This window comes from Lethenteron reissneri, chromosome 57 (assembly GCF_015708825.2).
Source record: "Lethenteron reissneri isolate LAM-NWPU_2019-01 chromosome 57, ASM1570882v1, whole genome shotgun sequence".
NCBI lineage: Eukaryota > Metazoa > Chordata > Hyperoartia > Petromyzontiformes > Petromyzontidae > Lethenteron > Lethenteron reissneri.
This window is the reverse complement of record NC_083835.1, coordinates 3469878-3493941: the sequence shown is the minus strand read 5'-3', so window position 1 is coordinate 3493941 and position 24064 is coordinate 3469878. Positions and strand designations below refer to the sequence as shown.

Below are 24064 nucleotides of genomic sequence, written 5' to 3'. Positions count from 1 at the left end.
GAGAGCCTCCCACGCCCTTCAGAAGTGTGCAAATTTTTTTGATTACGATTATTTTGTGTCCCTGCACCGAGTCTCGTTCTGCTGACGACTCCTCCCCCGCCCCCGTCACGTGAGCGATGCGTGGCCCCAAACCCCGTTGTGCCGTCTTGTGACTTGGCACGGCTTGGCACGACATGAAACAACGAGGCAGTGTAGCGGGCGGCGTGGCCGCACTATCTCTCTTTTTTTTGCTGTACACGCGGACAAATAAAAGATTTTGGCTTGGGGAGATACGTGGATCAAGAGTTTGGATTTTGATAAGCTATCTGTTTTCTTATTTGAGTTTACAAAACATTTATCCGAGCCGCGTGACCACGTGGCTCAAGGGTCAAGAGAGTTGACCCTTAACTCGGGTCACCAAATCGATGTTGTCACTTGGGTCACCACATGAACCGCCGGTGGGTTACCGTTCACCGCACTTTGATGAACTGCCGGTGGTTCGCTGTGAATCACACTTTGATGAACCGCTGGTGGTTCGCTGTGAATCACACTTTAAAGAACCGCTGGTGGTTTGCTGTGAACCACACTTTGATGAACTGCCGGTGGGTCGCTGTGAATCACACTTTGATGAGCCGCTGGTGGTTCGCTGTGAATCACACTTTGATGAACTGCTGGTGGTTCGCTGTGAATCACACTTTGATGAACCGCTGGTGGTTCGCTGTGAATCACACTTTGATGAGCCGCTGGTGGTTCGCTGTGAATCACACTTTGATGAACCGCTGGTGGGTCGCTGTGAATCACACTTTGATGAACTGCTGGTGGTTCGCTGTGAATCACACTTTGATGAACTGCCGGTGGGTCGCTGTGAATCACACTTTGATGAACTGCTGGTGGTTCATCGAACGCGCGTGGAGGCGTCTGCCCACCGTTGGTGACGAGAGAGGAACCGGAGGTTGCAAGTGCCGCGTGTGCGAACCTCGCTGGCTCCCTTCGTGTCGTGCGAGTTTGTATGTGGGGGGGTGTGGGGGGGCAGGGCGGGGATGTAGGGGGGGGTGTGGGGTGATTGCCGACTCATCTGCACCGTTACAAGATGTGTGGTGGTGATGTGATGTGCCAGGACAAAAGAGTAATGAGTTTGTCAACAGTGTCGGTGTTTGTTGTTGTGTTGTTGTTGCGCTTCCTTGCTTCCACTGAACTGAGCCTCATCGTTTAGATTGAGAGCTCTTTTGCCGATAACATCTGCGGCACCATTTGTTTAAGAAGCCTGCTTATGATTCGTGATTATTTTCCGTTGAGTTGGATCGCGTAGATATATAGCCTCCGTTTAACCATAACCTTTCTCCATCTGACAGAGCCAATCGAATCAAATTTTGTGTGCGTGTGTGTGTATGGTGAATTTCTTTCGGGCACTGTACGTAGCCAACCGTGCTAATCGGAGGTGCGGGGGAAGGACAACAAACCACGCACACAAATCAGGATTAAAGAAATGAGTTTTCAATCATCATAGCTCCAGTGGCTTCCGAACATCGGGAGGAAGAGAGCGTTCCAGACGGCTGCAGAGGCGCACCTGAAAGCGCCGTGCGATGCGGTGACCGCCGTCGTCTTTGTTCGACGGTCAGCCGAAAGCCGCTGCTGCGAGAATGACCGCAGAGTTCGCATGACGATGGTTCAAGTTGTTACTTGCGGTGGTGGGGGCAAATTTGCCAATTGATTTGTTATTTTTTTTGCAAAACCAGAGGTTCATCTTCTTGGTTCTTTCGGTAAAGTCACGTAGAATGCAAATAAAAAAAACATAATGTTTTATTTTTATTATTTTATTATTTCCATTCTACGTGACTTTACCGAAAGAACCAAGAAGATGAATCCCTGCAGTCACGAAAGCTTTAAATCGAAAAACCAGAGGTGTGTTAATGTTACATAACCGAGCAAAATAGTTGACAGTTTTATACACGGCTTGATATCTTCAACAAACTCTTCTGGACCATGTAGGGCTTGGGCACCAATAGGGCAGATGGATTAAATGTTCCCCCCTCACGCAACTGAAAAGGCCGAGGGTTTCCTGGTGGCATTGATGGGGTGTCGTTGTGCTGTTGTGCTAATTGAGTTCTCTATTTTTTTTTTTAAAACGTCTCTGACTCTCTTCTCGAGCATTGCCGATGGGGAAAAAATATTCAGTTGAGGGTTGGGCGGAGGTGGGGATAGTTTTTTTTAAACAAGGCCTCGGGTTACGCAGTGGGCTTTTGTTAAGGATTAGGTTTGTGAAGGAGAGGGAGGGAGGGAGGGGGGTAGCTCATTCATCGGACAGCTTGTACCAGCTCGTTGTAAAAATAACCATTCGCCTGTTGTCTGTAATGTAGCTGAAGTTATGTTTACATTTAATGGCCAGGGCTTATATGCCACCTAAATCCTTAGGATTTTAGAGTTCATTGTTAATGCACGAGGTTCACGGATGCAGGCTCCGGTACGTGTACAGTCATACATTTTATGATTACTATTAATGTTGTTTATTTTTTTTTACAAGATGAGAGAGCCGGCTGAGATTTACGGATCCTCACGATGGGGGATCCTCGGTCAAAATGAGAGAACCATTTGCGGGAAGTTTTTTACCTCCCGCGATGTCCTTGAGTTAATCAAGTGAGAAGCCGCTCGCATTCATTATCTCCCGTCAGCTGACAGCTTTTCCTCTTTTTTTAGACCAAAAGGGCGAGCCGTCGGGATTCATCGTTGGCTCCGTGATTCGCGTCCGGAATTTAACCACGCTCGTTATTTGAGAAAAAAAAATCTCAATTATTTTACCGTGCAAGAGCCATTGAGGGTTCGTGGCAGCTTTTTTCCGATTTGCATATTTTTTATTTTACATTTTAATAAATGAAAGGTCACCGTCTCGTTCCACGACGGTGTTTATTTAATCGGGCGAGGAGGATCCGTTCAGATTCGTTGAAGTTCATAGCTCCCGGTCGCTTCCTAACATCGGAAAGGAAAGAGAGCGTTCCAGACGACCGCAGAAGCGCATGTGAAAGCGCCGAGCGATGCGGTCACCACCACCGTCTTTGTCCGATGGCCAGCCAAGTGGTTGCAGTGAGCCGGTGCCAAGGGCTAGTTCAGGCCTAGTCTAGTCAAGGGGTGGTGGGGGGGGGGGGCGGCCAAATGCCGTGTCGCTCCGGGGCAGTTCGACGTGTGGATGCTCCTGAACGAAGGAGGGGGCGGCTCTCTTCTGACTTTTGAAGGTAACTTCATTTGATGCGATCACAAAAAAATACAAACAAATCTGTCGTGGCAACGGAGCCAGGCGCGGGAACTTAGTCCACCCGGCGGCGCTTTCGCAGATATGAAAAAAAATCGAAACTTCCACGGACGACCCACGTGAACGAACCGACCATGTGACCCCCCCTCCCACCCCCCACAAATGTGTCGGGTGATTTGGTCGGCGGCCCGTCACGTGGCCGAACCACACCCCCCAGACGTCATGCTCTTAGTTTTTTCGGTAAAGTCACGTGGGTAAAAAATGAAATTAAAATTAATAAAAAAAAAAAATGAAAAATCACGACGTTTCGGAGGCAACACAAGTCTCCGTCATCAGGTGGGACCGTCACAGCCAGATTTGCTGCATCAAGTGAGGCAGGGATTCCAAGATGCAAGTTCTTAAATACAAGTTGAGTGGGAAGGAGAGGGGGAGGGGAGCTTATCAGAATGTGGTAGCCAATGAATGGAGGGGGGGGGGCTAAAAGAGAGTACGAGGTGCACGTAGACATGGACGTGTTTGTGCGCAAGTCCCTGTTGGTGCGCATGATGACGTATCGGAAGGGTGGGGGGCGGGGCTAAAAGAGAGCACGGGGTGCACGTGTACGTGGACATGCCTGTGCACAAGCACCTGTTGGTGACGAGCGACTAGCCGCCGGTTCACCTGTGTTTGTGTGCAGGGCGGTGGGACGCGCCACGTTGCGACGTGGACACTCGGCGCCTCCTCCCGTGCCCGTCGCACTGCGAGCTCGCGCGTTCGCGTCGCGCTGCCGCGGCGTCACGCGCTCGTCGCACGGAGATGATCTTTGGCCGACAGGCCGATTTTTTTAAATGGACGGGAGCCGTTGATGCAGTCGCGACTGTCTCTCTCCTTATCGTCCTTCCTGCAACTCGTCCGAATCGTCGTCCCCTTATAGTTTTGGTTTCCGGTGATTTATTTGAGCAACTTGTTCAAACGAGCGCGCCGCTGACCGTGGGACTTCACAGCTGCGGTTTGTCTGTTGCGCTGCGCTACCCCCCCCCCCCCCCGAGCGCGTTGTCCGACGTTTCGCTCTGCAAGCCTTGGCTCTGAACGGTGCCGTCGGTGTCGCGTCCCTGAAATCCTGGCCCACCCACGCGGCCACCCGATGTCAATTTTAATTTTGGTCACAGAGTAAATAAATACGTATATTTAGCTGCTGCTATAAATATCCACGCGGTGAGCTACTTTGAGCTACGTAGCTCGGTGGGGCTTTACCTGGTGAAAATAAAAATAGTAGCTGTAATAATAATGATAAATAACGCATTAAAGTCGAGGGCCACCTGACAATTGCCCAAACAAATATACCGATCGGCTCAACCGCACAGCCCCGTGATGAATCGTTCCGTTTGTTCCGGGGGTTCTTTCCGTCACCAAAAATAAATTTAAAAACCCGTTAACCCCTTCCCCTGCAGGGGCAGCGGACCTCGGTCCGGATTGCGAAAGTCCCGATGGGGGGCCCTTCCCCCCTCGCCACTAAAACCCACAAACGTTTCCCCGGCCTCCCCACAAAACGACAATTTCCCCCCCCCCCGCCGCTCCACGGGTTTTCCTGCTTGACGCTTGCTAGAGCAGCTCGCCCAGGGGATGCTAGTGGCGAGACGTTAACTACCTCGCCTGGTATGCAGGAGGTCATGGGTTCGATCCCGACCCTGACGACGCCTGCTGCTGTGTATTTGGAGTCTGCGTGTCTCTCTTTTATCATCATCACGCTGGCTCAGATATGATAACTACCTCGCTTGGTATACAGGAGGGTCATAGGTTCGATCCCGACCCTGACGACGCCTGCTGCTGTATATTTGGAGTCTGCGTGTCTCTCTCATCATCATCACGGTGGCTAGGAGATGTTAACTACCTCGCCTGGTATGCAGGAGGTCGTGGGTTAGATCCAGGCCCTGACGACGCCTGCTGCTGTATATTTAGATTTTGCGTGTCTCTCTCTCATCATCATCTCGGTGGCTCGGATATGTTAACTACCTCGCCTGGTATACAGGAGGGGTCATGGGTTCAATCCCGACCCTGACGACGCCTGCTGCTGTATATTTGGAGTTTGCGTGTCTCTCTCTCATCATCATCACGGTGGCTAGGAGATGTTAACTACCTCACCTGGTATACAGGAGGGTCATAGGTTAGATCCAGGCCCTGAAGACGCCTGCTGCTGTGTATTTGGATTCTGCGTGTCTCTTTCTCTCTCCCCATGTTCCTCCGGTTTTTCCCCTCCACATTTAGAATCGACATCACGCGGTTGAGGGTATGTGGCCTGCTGTAGATTTCCGCGTGATAAGCCCACTTCGTTGAGCTATCTATCATCTGTGATGGCAGGTTGCTTCTGAAACAAAGAGGCTATATAATTTCGATTTAAAGCTTTCGTGACTGCAGGGATTCATCTTCTTGGTTCTTTCGGTAAAGTCACGTAGAAGGGAAGTAATAAAATAATAAAAATAAAACATAATAAAATAATTCTCACGACGTTTCGGCCACAACGCAAGCAGCCGTCCTCTTCACCTGAGGACGGCTGCTTGCGTTGTGGCCGAAACGTCGTGAGAATTGTTTTATTATGTTTTATTTTTATTATTTTATTACTTCCCTTCTACGTGACTTTACCGAAAGAACCAAGAAGAGGCTATATAACTCGGTGTCGTCTGACTTGGTAAAATAAACATTTTAGTTTAGAAGTGAACAAGCAAACGGATTAAGCCGTCCGTACTACAAACTAGTTTAAATTCTCTCTCTCTCGCCATTTGTCCTGTGCGGCCGCGGTGTAAACGGTTAATGTCCGTGCGCTGTTCGGTGACGATACTGGTGGGGAGCAGGGGGGGGGGGTGTTGGGGGTGGTGGTGGTGGTGGTGGTTAGCCGGAGGCCAGGTGGGCACGATAAATTGTCTGACCGCCTCTGGAGAGCGTACGGAGCAGAGCGGGTGCGTGTTTGTGCGTGCGTGTGTGTTTTTCTTCCGGTTGATTCACCGCAGTGTGTCATCTCAACGTGATGACGGCAAAGGAAGAATTGTATGCGCCACGCCACGAAGACCCGGCGACCCGGGTTCGATTCCCTCCCGCGCTCACCGACGGCAACACCGGCGACGGCGATTAATCCGATCCCGTCCTGGGCCTCGCGTGGGTCCACTCGGCCGCAAACGGAGTAGCCCGGTGCGGTGCGCAAACATCGCCACCTGATGGTGGGGGGGCACGCGGGGGGGCAGGGGGGCTGCCACTGCTTTACCACCCTCGAGAGAGAGCGAGCGAGAGAGAGAGCAAGAGAGAGCGAGAGGCCTCTCGCTTCCTTTGCAGCTAGGCAACAGGTGGCAGCGCCCGTCGTCGCGGGCGCCTCAATAGGGCGCGCCGGTCCAATTTCCTTTCCGCACACATTGATGCCACGCGTCGCGGGCGGGCGGGGGGGGAAAAATTCGCGCGCACGCAATCGCGGTCCGCGCGCCCCCCCCCCCCTCCCACCGTAAGCCGCGCGTGGAGAGGGGATGAATCGCGTCTGTCGAAGACGACCTCCTCCTGCCGTCGAATGGAAACATTTTTTGTATTCCGCCGATGTCACGCATTCCCCCCCTCCCCCGTCACCCGGCAACCCCCGCCGCCGACGCTCGCATCATCATCGGCATCATCATCGGCATCAGCATCATCATCATCATCATTGGCATCGGCATCATCATCGGCATCGGCATCAGCATCATCATTGGCATCAGCATCATCATTGGCATCATCATCCCGCATCATCATCCGGCATCATCATCCCGCATCATCATCGGCATCATCATCGACATCGGCATCGGCATCATCATCGACATCATCATCGGCATCGGCATCATCATCGGCATCATCATCCCGCATCATCATCAGCATCATCATCCCGCCTTGGTTCCACGACGATCCGTGTCCAAACGCCACGTAGTGGCACGCTCCCGCGGTCGTGCTTGCCCTGTGGTGGGGGATGTTGTCTTGGTGCGACACGGCAGATGAATCGAGACGATGGGAAAAAACAAGAAGAGTGCTGGGATTTACCCTCTCTGCCAACAACGCGGGAGGTGTTAAGATGTCCGAATGTCAAACGGGCGCACACACGGCGATTTGCGGCTCGCAAGGCGTCGGTGTCTGCATGAACCACGCGTTTAAGATTTGTCGCTGCATGAACCACGCGTTTAAGATTTGTCGCTGCATGAACCACGCGTTTAAGATTTGTCGCTGCATGAACCACGCGTTTAAGATTTGTCGCTGCTCGCCTATTTTTAAATCCTTTATATTAAGTTCGCTTGCTTGCGCGCTTACGACCGTGCAAATCTTTTGGTCGTTTTTTAACCCACTTCCCGTGATCCAATCGAGCTGACATTTTGCACACAGACTCATTGTGCGTGACAATTTATTTTCGTGAATTTTTTTTCTCCAAAATTTTCAACATTTTAGGAATTTTTTTTTATATTTAATTACCAATTGCTTAATGGTGGCAGGCAATCATCTGACCCATAGGTGGCAGCCATCTCAAGCCAGAGGACGAGAGGACTCTAGCCGCCACGCATATAAAGAATTTATAGTAAAAAACTTAGTTTTTACGGGTTAATTTTTATTCTTTCCTCCCCACCCCCCACAAATCCAGGTGCCCCTGAGCACGCAGGGCTCCTAAGCCTTCGCTCACCGCGCTTTCCGCTCGGCAGCCGCCGCTGACGTATGCGGCCGTAAGCCGATAGCTCTGTTTGCCCGGCGCTGGAGAATTGCGTGCGTGCATGCGGTGTGTGTGTGTGTGTGAGAAAGAGCGCTAGAGAGAGAGAGAGGAAAAAAAGGATTTCTGGCTGTGCCTGTCACTTCCAATCGCAGGCGACTTACGACGGGGTGGGGGGGTGGCTGTGACGTCAGGGGTGCAAGGGGACGTCGAGAGGGGGGGGGGGTATGCTGAGTGGTGGGTCAGCACACGGCAGTCCTGACCACACCGACCCTGCTGAGTCTCCAGGAGGGGGGTGGGGGGGGGAGGAAAGGTCTCCGGCACGACGACTTTGGACCCGGTGACCTGGCGGATGTGTGCGGTATCAACCCTCTTGAGTCCGAGTCCGTTTCGTCATCGGTGGTGTTATTATTCAGGGCGCCACGGTGGCTAAGAGATGTTAACTACCTCGCCTGGTATACAGGAGGTCGTGGGTTCGATCCTGACCCTGATGCCTGCTGCTGTATATTTGGAGTTTGCGTGTCTATCTCATCGTCATCATCACGGTGGCTAGGAGATGTTAACTACCTCGACTGGTATACAGGAGGTCGTGGGTTCGATCCCGACCCTGACGCCTGCTGCTGTATATTTGGAGATTGCGGTGTCTCTCTCTCTCTCTCCCCGTGGTCGCGTAGATATTTCTCCTGGTCCTCCGGTTTCCCCCCCACATTTATAAACAGCGTTTCGAATGTTTGGCCGCTGTAAATGTACACGTGGTGATAAGCCACTTTGTGTTGAGCTTCTGAAAAAGAGCGACACAACTCGGTGGGCCTTACCTAGAAAAATAAAAAACAGCTCATATTTTAGGTTGTAGTATGCTAGCGAGCTCGCTGTGTGTGTGTGTGTGATCAGCACAGCGCATTCGTGATGGTACGCGGCGATGAGCGGTTAGATTTCACGGGGGGGGGGGGTGGAGGGGGTTACCTTAGCGACTGCTTTTCGGTGCCTCGGTTTTGCGGGGACCTCCTCTCGCCCCCCACATCACCCTACGCCACCCCCCCCCCCCCAAATCAACCCACGGAGTCTCCACATCAGCTGTTCACCACCTTTCCTGTGGTCTGCAGGCGGCCTGGTGGTACCGCGATGCTACTACTACTACTACCACACGGGGGCGTCCGTGGAAAAGACGACACATTTTATATCGACATCCTCGCCAAGGAAATGTGCAAAGTCAAATCACTGGGTAGTTGCTGTAGCGTGTGGCGGTCCGAGAAATGTTTGGAGGTTCAAAAAGGGGATCCGCTATGGCTCGGTGTACCGCGGGGAAAGCCGCACCGGCGCTGATCACGACACCAAACAGCGGCACACGCCGGCACTTTTAATTTCGGCACTCGACAACGGCGGCAGGACAAAGGTGCGTTTTAGAGTCTTTAACCGCTGCTTATAACATTTCCGCGCGATGACAAGCCACTTTGCGCGTCATCTCTCTCTCTCTGTCCCCGTGGTCGCGTGGATTTTTCTCCGGGTCCTCCGGTTTTTCCACCCCCCCCCCCCCCCCGCTTCCCTCCACGTTTGGAATCGACGTCACGGCGCGCTCGAAGAGCGTTTGCCTGCTAGAAATGGTGGATTGAAGCCTTCCCATCTTGTCTTGTGGTGGTAGAGGGCTTTATTTCGACCATATTTCACCACGCCGATCGGTGTGGATTGGTGAAACGTGGGTGGGGTGGGGGGTGGGGGGTTGGTGGTGCCTGCTGCGCCAGGAGCGGTTCGTCCGGTGTCACTCACCACTGCTGCTGGCCGCGGCTTGCAATCGAACCGAGACCGTTGTGCAGAGGTCGCAACCGGGTACCCGATACCCGTACCTTACACGATACCCGGCTACCTGTACCCGACCGGGTACGGGTACCTGGTGTGGCCGGGTACGGGTACGGGTAGGCCGTGAATCACTGGTGAGTAACCGTTTGTCACTCATTTCGGGTGACAAACGGTTACTCACCAGTACCCATTTGCGACCCTGGTGCGACCGGATACGGGTAAGGAATTAAAACCCATTTGCGACCTCTGCCGTTGTGCCACCATTCCTCCACTAATCTCGTGGGTCTGTTTAAAAAATAAATAAAAACACTTGCCCCCGGCACGCCTCGAGCGTAAAACTGCCTGGGTGTCCGATACTTTATCTCTGTAACCGAGGTTAAAATAACCCAGATTTATTGACTGTGTGCGAACACACAAAGACAAAGATCTTCTTGGTTCTTTCGGTAAAGTCACGTAGAAGGGAAATAATAAAATAATAAAAAGAAAACATAATAAAATAATTCTCACGACGTTTCGACCACAACGCAAGCAGCCGTCCTCAGGTGAAGAACAGGTCTGTCGGAAAGACAGCGTCTTTCCGAAAGACCTGTTTTTCACACGCACACCTTGAGATACACACACATACAGATACACACACACATACACACGTACGAAAGATCAAAGATCCCCCATATAGCCTTAACAAACTGTAGGGGCAAGTGCCGGCCTATATACACACACACACGAGATACACACACACACCTTGAGATACACACACAGAGATATACACACACACACCTTGAGATATACACACACACACACATAATCGCGGTGTGATCCTCTGTAGCACATGCAGAGAACGTCCGCGGGTTTTAAAGACGGCGACTCTCGTGTGCGATTAAAAGTTACGTGGGGCCTGCCGTTTGCGTCTCCGTAACAGCGCATTTGGCTTTCTGTGATAATCACTGATCGTGATGGCACGGTGTCGCCAAACCGGAAGGGGACTTCTCTGTGCGCGCCGTGTAAATCTGTTCCCCAAAGCGTTTCGTGTCGCGTCCGGTCGGACTCAGCCGAGCGTTTAAACACGTGGGGGGGGGGGGGGGGTGACCCTCTTGTGGGGGTTGCAATGGTTAGCGCCCCCCCCCCCCCGCAGCCCCCCCCCTCACAGCCCTCCCCTCACCCTTCTTTCCGCTGCCCCCCCCCCCCTCGAGTCTCGAGTAGTCGGTGTGGTTCGTGGCTGGACAGTTCTCCTCGCCTTCGCGAATGTGGCCGCTGTTTTTACATCTTCACGATTCCCGCGCGCACACGCTTTGTGCGAATGATTGATTTTGCATGTTTATGATTTTGCTAAACAGAACGACCTGTGTTTTAATCCGTTCCCCTGAGATGAGTTGTTCAATCGCGCGGCAATTTAAATATTTTTTGTAGTCCGTGAATTCCTTACGGATGGATTTGTCGCGTTTCGACATCACAGTTTCGATTCTGGAATCTATTTGTTGTCCGTTGAATATGTTTTGTGCGTGTACGCGTGTGTGTGTGTGTGGGGAGCGGTAGTGTAGCGGTTAGCGCGCTGCGCTACGAACCCGGCGACCCGAGTTCGATTCCCGCTCACGGCCACCACCCAGTGACGATTATCTGAACCCGTCCTGGTCTTCTCCTGGGTCGACTCGGCCTCAAATGAGTACCTGGTGTGGTGTGTAAACATCGCCACCGGGGAGACAAAGGCGCGTCGGGCTTTACAGCACTTGCCCCAACAGTCTGTTAAGGCTATACGGGGGATCTTTGTCATTGTTTTGTGTTGATAATTTGTGTTGTCTCGTTTGCATAATTCTGGTCACTCCCAATTAGGCTGATTGTGACCTCAACTTTTAATAATTTCCAGGAGCATCGTTGTTAATCGACGGCTCGTGGGTTCTTCTCCGCGTGGGGTTGCGTGCGGGCGTCAGGAATCGATGTCACAATCGGCGAGCGGACGGAGACGAATTGCACCGTTGGTTTTTTGACGACGGGGCGAGCCTCCGCCCGAAAATAGTAACCCTGGCGATTAGCCGCGATCGTGAAGCTCGCTGCCGTCGATTTATCGGGAATCCGCAAGGGTCCGAATCCCAACTGCATTCCTTCTGAGCACCGCATCGAAGTTTGAATCCTGACCCATTGTTTTTTTTTTTAATCCAAAGCCTCCTCATCGCCAGTCAATTTAAAAGAACATTCTGGGATTTTTTTTTTTCAATGACTGGATGGCCGAGTGTGTCAGATGGACATCGCCGGGAATCTTTGATTCTCAGAATCCTTGATTCTCAGAATCCTTGATTCTCAGCGGTGCCCAGCTGATCCCAGGCAAGCCATTCGTAGTCAAGCCGGGGTTCTCACTTCTACCGAGTCGTCGGTGTCAGCCCGGTTACTGACGATTAAAAAAAAAAAGTCCCATCACGTTACGTTACACTCGGTTCCGCATTCAATGTTGCTGAATTCTGAGAATTTTAAAATATCGGTTTGACTGCCTTGCAACCCGACGTTACTTTCCGTGGCAGAGTGGGGGGGGCGTGAGAGCGGACAGGAAGAGGCATCTCTCAGAACTACCTCCGTGACATCTCCTTTCACAGGCCGTTCTCTAAAATATTTTGGGGGGTGGTCACCTTGTGTCGTCACGCCAATGGCAACGTTAGGGATGAAATCTATCTGTCTGGCGGGATGTTCATGAGCTGAATGGCAATGTTGAGGTCTTCTGCTGGCCATGACGAGAGTGATTGAGTGAGGAGAGAGAGAGTTTGTGTCGTTTAGGTGTTCATCCTCCTCTGTTGGAGTGCAGACCACAGTGCGTTTACTCTGCAGTCCATAGTTTGGGCTGCATGACTAAAATCGCACTGCTGTGGTTTTGTGTCTTTCATGTATCTCGATGTATCTATGGGTCTCTAGGTGTCTTTATGGGTTGAATGCATCTCCATTGGTCTTTGCGTCTCTGGGTTTACTCCAGGATCCATAGTTTGGGCTACATGACCACAATCACACTGTTGTGGCTTGTGTCTTTAATATATCTCGATGTATCTAATGCGTCTCTACGTGTCTCTGAGTTGAATGTATCTCCATGGGTCTCTGTGTCTCTACGTGTCTCTGGGTTTACTCCAGGGGCCATAGTTTGAGTTGCATGGCTACAATCGCACTCCTGTGGCTTGTGTCTTTAATATATCTCGATGTATCTAATGAGTCTCTACGTGTCTCTGAGTTTAATGCATCTCCATGTGTCTCTGTGTCTCTACGTGTCTCTGGGTTTACTCCAGGGTCCATAGTTTGGGCTGCATGACCACAATCGCACTGTTGTGGCTTGTGTCTTTCATTTATCTAATGAGTCTCTACGTGTCTCTGAGTTGAATGTATCTCCATGGGTCTCTGTGTCTCTACGTGTCTCTGGGTTTACTCCAGGGTCCATAGTTTGGGCTGCATGGCCACAATCGCACTCCTGTGGCTTAAGTGCCTTTTCATTTTTCATTCGTGAATGAGATGCGGTGCGCATCGGCCTGTGGGAGTAATGCCGGAGACAGGGCGCGTGCGACGCTGTGCGTCCTGCGGCGAGGTGCCCTTAAGTCTGGACGTCCACGTTGCTCCGCTCCGCGTCCACCTTCCCTTCGTTCTTGGATCTGGGCGAAATTCGAGGATTGTCAACAGCAGCATCGGTGCGATCCCAGAAGGGGGGGCAATCGGGGGACTGACAGATTCAAGAAAAACAAGTATAACCCGTAAAAACAAAGTTTTTCACTGTAAATCCTTTATATGCGTGGCGGCTAGAGTCATCTCGTCCTCTGGCTTGAGATGCCTGCCACCTATGGGTAAAGATGATTGCATGGCACCATTAAGCAATTGGTAATTAAATATAATATTTTAGTCCTAAAAAGTGTAAAATTTTGGAAAAAAAGTTTCACGCACATTAATTGTCATGCACAACGAGTCTGTGTGGAAAATGTCAGCTCGATTGGATCACGGGAAGTGGGTTAAAAAACGACCGAAAGATTTGCACGGTCGTAAGCAAGCAAGCAAGCGCGCAAGTGAACTTAATATAAAGGATTTAATAAAAATGAAGGATTTAAACAAATTAAATAAAGGATTTTTTAAACGGATTCTGGGCATCTCCAGCATCCGACCAACCACCACGACCACCTCCGAGTTATTTCCAGCCCCTATCCCCCTCCCTGGTAGTTCCCCGCATTTGATTGACCTCTTGCGATGCTGAATCCCGGCTGTGGGGTGAGGGAGGGGGGGGCAGGTCTACTCCGGCAGAGCTGGGGGGCAGCACGGCGGAAAACGGTGATGAGCGCGGAAGCGTTGTTGGCACATTCGGGGTCGGGAGGGGGGGGCACTGCTGAACGTCGTCATCGGATAGTGGTGGGAATCTTGGGGGGGGCGGGGGGAGCGGGGGGAAGGAGGAGTGAGACAGAGAGGCTGGGAGAGGGGGTGGTGTGTGTGTGGTGTGTGTGTGTGAATGTATGGTGTGGTGTGTGTGTGTGTGTGCATGTATGGTGTGTGTGTGAATGTACGGTGAGTGTGTGGTCCGTGAATGGTGTGTGGGTATGGTGTGTGGTATGGTGTGTGTGTGAATGCATGGTGTGTGTGTGAATGCATGGTGTGTGTGTGAATGTATGGTGTGTGTGAATGTATGGTGTGTGTGAATGTATGGTGTGGTTGAATGTATGGTGTGTGTGAATGTATGGTGTGTGTACGGTGAGTGTGTGGTCCGTGAATGGTGTGTGGGTATGGTGTGTGGTATGGTGTGATGTGTGTGTATGGTGTGTGTGTGATGTGTGTATGTAAATGTATGGTGTGCGTATGGTGTGGTGTGTGTGCATGGTGTGTGACGTGAGTCGGGGGCGGTGGTTGGGGAGGCTTCCTCGATCCGTCGGGTTCGGCCTTCCCACCGGTTGGTCACGGCCCCCCCTCCTCCTCCACGCCCCCCCCCCGCCCCCCCGCCTCCCCTCGCAACGAAAGATACCGAGATCCGCGCCGGCAGATGGCACAGTCCCCTTTGTTACGTTGCGTCTGTTTCCTGGGCAACCTCTGTGTGCTAAACGACGGCACGGTGGGGGGGGGGGTGCTGGAAAGAATAAAAAATAAAACGCAGACTCCGCCGAGGCGTTTTATTTACGTGCGCGTGTGTGCGACGCTCATTCTTTTTCAGAGCCGAGGAAAAGGGGGAAGTGTCCGCCAGCCTCGGCCGCCCCCCACCGGATCCCGTTGCGGTGGCGGCGGCGGCGGTGGCGTTGGCCGCTGCTTGCGGGGTCTGTCTTTTTTTTTTTTTGGGGGGCGCGAGCAGAACGAGAGCGATCCGCGTGTCCGTCCGGAGGCTCTCGCTCCGGTTCTCCGCGCGCGGAGTGAGGGCTTGCCGAGACCGAGTTGACCGCCACCGTATTTTTCTTTATAAATATCAAACAACAGCGGCAGCAGCTGCAGCAACAACAAGAAAAATCTGTTGCTGCTCCGCCAACAAGTTTATTCATTTTTTTGCGCGGGGGGGCGGTGATTAATCACTGAAGCGCCACCGCGCACGGTCGGGGCGGTATTCGCCGCTCCTCCGCATGCCCCGCGGTGTCGGCTCCTGGTGGTGCCTCTTCTTGCACGGGGGGGGGGGGGGGGGTGGACTGTCAGTGAAGGGTGGAGCGGTGGGAGATGTGGTGCGGACGGCAATGAGCTGCTGCTGCTGCCGCCTCTGCTGTTGCCGGCTGCTACCGCCGCCGCCGCTGCTGCTGCTGCTCGCGGCATGAGACTGCCGTCGGCGCTGCTCGTGGCTGGATGGTGGTGAAAATGAGAGCCACGGTGAGTGACGGAGACACGGGGACACGGGAGACGGAGAGATGCGCGGACTGTGAAGGCGCTCGTGTGTGTGTGTGTCCTGACTTCTCTGTGTGTGTGTGTCCTGACATATGTGTGTGTGTGTCCTGACGTCTGTGTGTGTGTGTGTCCCTGACGTCTGTGTGTGTGTGTCCCTGACGTCTGTGTGTGTGTGTCGTGACGTCTGTGTGTGTGTGTGTCCCTGACGTCTGTGTGTGTGTGTGTGTCCTGACGTCTGTGTGTGTGTGTCCTGTTGTCTGTGTGTGTGTCCTGACGTCTGTGTGTGTGTGTGTCCTGACGTCTGTGTGTGTGTGTGTCCTGACGTCTGTGTGTGTGTGTGTCCTGACGTCTGTGTGTGTGTGTGTGTGTCCTGACGTCTGTGTGTGTGTGTGTGTGTCCTGACGTCTGTGTGTGTGTCCTGTTGTCTGTGTGTGTGTGTCCTGTTTATCTGTGTGTGTGTGTGTCCTGTTTGTCTGTGTGTGTGTCCTGTTGTCTGTGTGTGTGTGTCCTGACGTTTGTGTGTGTGTGTCCTGACGTCTGTGTGTGTGTGTCCTGACGTCTGTGTGTGTGTGTCCTGACGTCTGTGTGTGTGTGTCCTGACGTCTGTGTGTGTGTGTTCCTGACGTCTGTCTGTGTGTGTGTCCTGACGTCTGTCTGTGTGTGTGTGTCCTGACGTCTGTCTGTGTGTGTGTGTCCTGACGTCTGTCTGTGTGTGTGTCCTGACGTCTGTGTGTGTGTGTTCCTGACGTCTGTCTGTGTGTGTGTCCTGACGTCTGTCTGTGTGTGTGTGTCCTGACGTCTGTCTGTGTGTGTGTCCTGACGTCTGTCTGTGTGTGTGTCCTGACGTCTGTCTGTGTGTGTGTCCTGACGTCTGTCTGTGTGTGTGTCCTGACGTCTGTGTGTGTGTCCTGACGTCTGTGTGTGTGTGTGTGTCCTGACGTCTGTGTGTGTGTGTGTGTCCTGACGTCTCTGTGTGTGTGTGTGTCCTGACGTCTGTCTGTGTTTGTGTGTCCTGACGTCTGTCTGTGTTTGTGTGTCCTGACGTCTGTCTGTGTGTGTGTGTGTCCTGACGTCTGTGTATGTGTGTGTGTCCTGACGTCTGTGTGTGTGTGTGTCCTGACGTCTGTGTGTGTGTGTGTGTCCTGACGTCTGTGTGTGTGTGTGTACCTGACGTCTCTGTGTGTGTGTGTACCTGACGTCTCTGTGTGTGTGTCCTGACGTCTGTCTGTGTGTGTGTGTGTCCTGACGTCTGTCTGTGTGTGTGTGTGTCCTGACGTCTGTCTGTGTGTGTGTGTGTCCTGACGTCTGTCTGTGTGTGTGTGTCCTGACGTCTGTCTGTGTGTGTGTGTGTCCTGACGTCTGTGTGTGTGTGTGTCCTGACGTCTGTGTGTGTGTGTGTCCTGACGTCTGTGTGTGTGTGTGTGTCCTGACGTCTGTGTGTGTGTGTGTGTGTCCTGACGTCTGTGTGTGTGTGTGTCCTGACGTCTCTGTGTGTGTGTGTCCTTACGTCTGTGTGTGTGTCCTGTCTGTGTGTGTGTGTCCTGACGTCTGTGTGTGTGTGTGTGTCCTGACGTCTGTGTGTGTGTCCTGACGTCTGTGTGTGTGTGTGTCCCGACTACGAACCCGGCGACCCGAGTTCGGTTCCCGCTCGTGGCCACCGACGCCAGCGATGATTATTTGAACCACTCCCAGACCTCTCTTAGCTCGACTCGGCCTCAAATGGGTACTTTGTGCGGTGTGTAAACGGCAGCACTGGGGAGACAAAGGCGGCCGGGCGTGGTGCTGGCCACCCATCACCTCGTGCGCCGTGCCGGCATTCATAGGTGCTCGCGAACAGCACTTGCCCCAAAAGTCTGTGAAGGCTACACGGGGGATCTTTGTCTCCGTGTCTGCATTGCATGCGATTGTTTACAGCGATGTGTGTGTGTTGGTTTGGTTATTTCGCAGTCCCTTTCACTGTGTGTGGCGTGCGTGTATCGGACGTGCTTTCACAGCGATGTCTCGGTATCGCATTCGTTTCGTATGATTGTCACGGGAAATGTGCGTCGCCTGTGCGTCGCTTTGGGTTAGACGCCCGACGGATCTGTGTGTCGTGCGTCGTCTTGGTTATTCGCTTGCCGTGCATCGGACGTGCTCGTGTGGCTATTGCAGCGATTGTTTAGTCTCGCGATTGTGCGTACATAAGACCTGCGATCATTACGATGTCGGTTGTGTCTGTGGCCATGTCAATATGACAGCCGATTCGCGTGTGCATGTGTGTGTGTTCATGTCATTGTCGTATCAACGCCGTGCTGGGTTATTTATCCTGTGTGTGTCAGATGTGTTTACAAACACTATCACGCGCACACTTGTGTCCCTGTTGGGTTATTTAGGCTTCGTTCGTTCGTGTGTGTAATCACACGTCTTGGTATCATGAACACAGCGTTGTGTCTTCGTTTCGTTGTGTGTATCTGTGTGTTCGTTTCGTTGTTACGGCTGTGCGCGTGCGTTTTGTTAATTTGAATCTTCGTGTCCGCGTGTGTTAAATTAATTATTCAGTCTTGTGTGTCTCCGGGTCGTGCGTAATCACATGATTATTACTCCGGCAATGTGTGTGTGTTCATTGTGGTTGATTAGTCTGTGTGTGTGTGCTAGTTATTTGCTCTGTGTGTGTCCTGTGAATCGAATGTATTCATGTAATTATTGCAGTCATCTGTCAATCTATGGTTATTTAATCTGTCTAGGGATTCGGTGGGTTTTTTTTTCACCGTTCGTACGATACACATTGCCGTGCGTACTTGCGTGTGCGCATGTGGGTTGTTTTAATGTTACGTGGAGCGGGAATGTAGCGGTTAGCACGCTGCGCTATGAACCTGCTGACCCGAGTTCGATTCCCTCTCACGGCCAACACTGGTGACGATTATCGGAACCGGTCGTGGGCTTCCCCCTAGATTGACTCGGCCTCAAATGAGTACCTGGTGTGGTGTGTAAACATCGCCACTAGGGATACAAAGGCGGTCGGGCCTGGTGCTGGCCACCCGCCCTCTCGTGTGCCGTGCCGGCCTTCATAGGTGCTCGCCGACAGCACTTGCCCCAGTCTGTTAAAGCTATACGGGGGATCTTTGTCTTTGTGTTAATGTCACACAGTATTGTTGGCAGGAGCACATTATGAATGTGCTGTTTAAACGTCGGGTACACGTAGACAGATCACGGAAGCTAAGCAGGTTGGAAGCCTGTAGGGTGCCACTGTGGCTAGGAGATGTTAACTACCTCGCCTGGTGTACAGGAGGTCGTGGGTTCGACCCCGATCCTGACGCCTGCCTGTTGCTGTATATTTGGAGTTTGCGTGTCTCTCATCATCATCATCATCACAGTGGCTAGGAGATGTTAACTACCTCGCCTGGTATGCAGGAGGTCGTGGGTTCGACCCTGACGTCTGCTGCTGTATATTTGGAGTTTGCGTGTCTCTCTCTCATCATCATCACGGTGGCTAAGAGATGTTAACTACCTCACCTGGTATGCAGGAGGTCGTGGGTTCGAACCCGAACCTGACGCCTGCTGCTGTATATTTGGAGTTTGCGTGTCTCTCTCTCTCTCTCATCATCATCACGGTGGCTAAGAGATGTTAACTACCTCGCCTGGTGTACAGGAGGTCGTGGGTTCGATCCCGAACCTGACGTCTGCTGCTGTATATTTGGAGTTTCTGTGTCTCTCTCTCATCATCATCACGGTGGCTAGGAGATGTTAACTACCTCGCCTGGTGTACAGGAGGTCGTGGTTTCGAACCCGAACCTGAGGCCTGCTGCTGTATATTTGGAGTTTCCGTGTCTCTCTCTCCCCGTGGTCGCGTGGATTTTTTTTTCCGGTGTCCTCCGGTTTTCCCCCTCCACATTTAGAATCGACGTCACGCGTTTAGGGCATTTTGCCGCTGCTATAAATTTCCACGTGACGGTGAGCCACTTTGGTTGAGCCATCATCATTTGCGGGCAGGTGGCGTCTGAAAAAAGAGCGAGACGACAGCTCCGTGTGGGTGAAAAAAAAAAAACACGCAGATTAGTAGGAAATCGCTTGGATGGACGACCAGCATTCCGACAGGTGTTATAGGCTGCTGCTGCTGCCGATGATGCCGTGGCTGCTGCGGGGGCGATTTACGTGGTGGGGTGTAGCGGATGTGAGTGTGGCAATATTTCGTAGCTGTCCAGCACTTCCATGCTTCCGCGCTTGTGCTCCCTGTCGCCTTTACACCCCCCCCTCCCCCTCACGCCTCTGCCGCAGAGCTCGCAACCGAGTACCCGATACCCGTACCCTACCCGATACCCGGCTACCCGTACCCGGCCGGGTACGGGTACCCGTTTGCGACCCTGGTGCGGCCGGGTACGGGTACGGGTAGGCCGTGAGTCACTGGTGAGTAACCGTTTGTCACTCATTTCGGGTAGGGTACGGGTACGGGTAGGAAACGGGTACCCATTTGCGACCCTGGTGCGGCCGGGTACGGGTACGGGTAAGGAATCAAAACCCGTTTGCGACCTCTGCTCTGCCGTGACCGGCATTGAGTGGAGGGAGACCCTCATCCAGCAGCGGATTGGTTAAAGGGGCTGTCACGTGTAGCTGGTAAACCAGCGCGTCCATGCACGGGCCGGTGGTGCGGTGGGTCGGTGGCGGCGCGCTGCGCTACAAACCCCACGGACCCGAGTTCGATTCCTGCGCATGGTCCATGCCGTTGACGAATACCTGGCGTGGTGTGTGAACGTCAGGACGGTGCTGGGGGGACAGGCGGCTGGGAGTGGTGTTGGTCACCCGCCCGATTTAGTGTTGCCGTGCCGGCCTTCATAGGTGCTCCTCGCTCACAGCAGCACTTTCCCCAAACGGCCTGTTGAAGGCTATACAGGGGATCTTTGTCTTTGTGTGTTACTCACGTGATCAATGTGCATATGCATTATGGATTTCATTTGAAGGGTTGCAAGTTGCATGTATTTGGATGGGCCCTTTTACAATGTGTAATATAGTCTTTGGTTCTTTCGGTAAAGTCACGTAGAAAAATAAAAATAATTTTTTTCAACCAAAAGCTAACGACGGTTCGATCGCAACACAAGCAGTTGTCATCAGGCGGCGAGAAAAGGGAGGCAAGCCTCCAACTGCAACTGTTTATTATTTAATATTTTTTTATTTCCTATCTACGTGACTTTATCAAGAGAACCAAAGAATATGAATTCCTGCAGTCACGAAAGTTTTAAGTAAAAATGTAATGTCTTAATATTTTTGCAAGTGTGCGTACACTTTGCAATTTTTTGACGGGACCGCATACCTATTATAGATTTGAAGCTTTCGTGACTGCAAGGATTCATACTCTTAGGTTTTTTCGGTAAAGTCACGTAGGTAAAAAATAAAAATAAATAATAATAAAATAGAAATAATAATAATAGAAATTAAATAACAAATGACGACGTTTCGGATGATGACGGAGACTTGTGTTGCCACCGAAACGTCGTGATTTAGTAATTTATTTCTATTATTATTTCTATTTGTTTTATTATTTATTTACATTTTTTACCGACGTGACTTTACCTAAGAGTATACCACATACCTACATATGTGGTTACAAGTATGCGTTCATATGGGATGCCTGTGCATTTGCTTAATGTGTGTGTGTTTTTTACACATGATCGTCCTATGTGTTTGCATATTTATAGGAATTTCTATCAGTCTGTGATGCTGCATGGTGTATCGATGTCACATTGGTGCATTTGATATACACCGTACACTGCAGTGTGCGTGTGTGATACACGTCCCATTTAAAATAGGACCTTTTTTGCCAGTATTAAAATATGAAAAAATAACAATGGCTTTTACCCTTTCTGGCAATAGAACAGGAGCTGTGTACTGAGATGTTGAAACACAAAATCGAGAGCTTTTGCAAGGAATCAAGTCTGCATCAGCCACACGCGCAGTGCTTGTGGTGAACATGCAAACATTCACGTGGCTCTCATCATTTGTGATGCGTCGTCTTTGAGACTGATTGGCCTACACCAGAGACGGCAGCCTTCTTCATGGCCTCGTCTCACCACCAGCGTCAGACCAGAGAACGACGCCACAAGGTGACCAGTACAAGCACAATGCACCGTCAGAGCATTTATAGCTCAATGTAGGCCAATCGGTGTGTATATTGTTGTATGTTGTCGTTGAGATGCGATTGCTCTGGCGAACTCCGTGACCCCGAGTTTCGATTCCCGCTTACGGTCAACATCGGTGACTAATATCTGAACCGGTCCTGGGCCTCTCCCCAGATGGACTCGGCTTTCAATGAGCACATCAGCAATGGGGATACAAACGCAGCCGGGCTTGGCGCTGACCCACCCCAGCCCGCCCACGCGCCGTAGCGGCTTTCATGCGGTGCTCGCAAACAGCACTTGCCCCTTTCCCCAACAGCCTTCTAAAGGCTACACGGGGCGAGGGTGGGAATCTTTGTGTCTTTGTGTTGGCCCTTTCGTCCAATCCACTGCTGGATGAGGGTCTCCCCTCGCCCGTGCGAGTCGCTCGCGTCGATTCGGCCGTACTTGGCCGCGCTGCCCGGCGCGATGTGATGAAGGGGTCACGAAAACCCCGGGGAGCCGTTTGGGGGGCATCGCCCCTTGGCCGCGTCTGCGAATCAAAATTTGGTTTCGGCAGGCGTTTGTTTTTTGCCGGGAGCGCTATCACTGCCGCCCCCCCCCTCCCCGCCCGCATCGGATATTTATTTTGCGTGTGGGAATTATGCTCGCATGCAAATGTTACGTGGTGGGGCGGTGGGAGTGGGGCCGTTGAAAGGGTTTGGCATTTTAATGTCCCGCGTCGTGTCCTGAGCTGCTCCTCGTGGCTGTGCGGGGAGCGGCGATGTTGCTGGCTGAGAGTTGATCAATCCGTGTGCGTGCGTGCATGCGTGCGTTTATCTTTTGGTAATTATTGCAAAAATAAACGAGGTAATTGTTTTGGCAAGCGCCCAAAAACGTTGTTGCCATTCCCACAGCCAGTGCCTCTATCTTGGCGTTTTTTATTTTTTATTTATTTCCTACACCATTATTTTACACGGTGTCTTTTTTCCAGTGCAGGAATGGCCCATTGCACATCTCTCGAATGGCAATGTGAATGTCATCAACCTGTCTGATCAATAATAATAATGTCACATCCCTTTGTTTATCCACTGCTGGATGAAGGCCTCTGTCCATCCCACGGCGGCCGATTTGTGCGACCATACTCCCACCCCTCGCTGGTCAACGCGGCTCCGGGTGAATATACACGTCACGGTGTAGGAACGTAATGCGTTCACGTTTCTCCCGGGGAAGTCCTTTAGTTTTTGAGACATTTTTTTCTTTGGTCCGCCGTGTCAGGCTTGGGGGAAGTCTCTCCCCGCTGTCGTGCATTCAATTCCGCCGTGCCGGTCACCGAAATTCAATTTGACTGTATTTCACCGTGCCGGATTTTGGTGAAGGCCGCTCGAAGCCGGAGATCACCGGGAACGCGTGGAGGCACTGCGCCATGGCACCACGGCGACACAGATCCGGCTCGCCTCGCTGCGTCATCGCGTTCGACCATCGTGCAGTGCCGCCACCCTGTTTGCGCGCGGGCGGGCGGGCGACACGCTGGCGCGGGCGGGCGGCCACCCGTCCATAGCACCGGTGCAGGCACAACCAAACCCTGCTTGGCTTGGGAGATATCCAATTCGTTCGGCCGGCCGATCGGGCGTATATTTACGGGTATCAGAATCGGAAATGTTTCTTTATGCCAGAGGAAATCCGATGAGCTACGAAGCTTTTTCTCACGCACGTCGTCCTCGAGTCTCTTCTTCACAGGTGCGTGCGCGAGCTCTCTCCACGGCGCCCGCACCTTCTGCAATTGGAGGGCTGTGCCCTTTGCCTTCTTAAACCGAGAAATCCAGAGCACAAATAGACCACGCCGTGACTTGGGCCGCCGTGCGGTTCGTGCGTTCATTCGCGCGCGTGGCAGTGACGTCACCGTAGCGCAGGCGCCAGGCTGGGTGGACTTTTGAGTGAATTGTCAAAGGCTCGCTGCTGGCAGGAGGTCACGGGACTGACCCCACGTATGTATTGGGTCAACCGGCCGAGGTGACCCCGTGAGAACGATGAGCGCAGCGCGGACGCAACTGCACAGGCCGCGGAACCCGCTCTCCGCCCCGCCTCTGCCGCTCTGTGCGGCGGAATCGGACGGAGTTGGGGGGGGGGGTGTTTGGGCAATGCCACCGCAAACGCCCGTGGCGCTTTCGCTGAATGCGGAAGCGAGGAATTCTGCAAATGGGGATGTGGGCACGGGGGTCACCACCTCATCTCGACTCATCGTAGCGATCCGCGGCGTTCGAGTGAACGCGCCCCGTGTGGGTTGTACAACCTCCACGCAGGTTGTAGGGGCGCCGCGGTGGCGAGATGTTAAGGACTTCGCCGGGTATGCAGCAGGTCGTGGGCTGGTTCGATGCCGACCCTGAGGCCTGCTGCTGTGTATTTGGAGTTTGCGTGTCTCTCTCTCTCTCCCCGTGGTCGCGTGGGTTTTTCTCCGGGTTCTCCGGTTTTTCCCTCCACATTTCGAATCGACGTGGCCGTGCGTTC

General features: G+C 52.5%; 1 protein-coding gene across 1 annotated transcript in view; it reads left to right on the top strand.

Annotated features, from left to right (window-relative positions):
- LOC133357258 (fibronectin type-III domain-containing protein 3a-like) overlaps positions 1–24064 on the top strand; it is a 150657-nt gene that overhangs the window by 21660 nt on the left and 104933 nt on the right.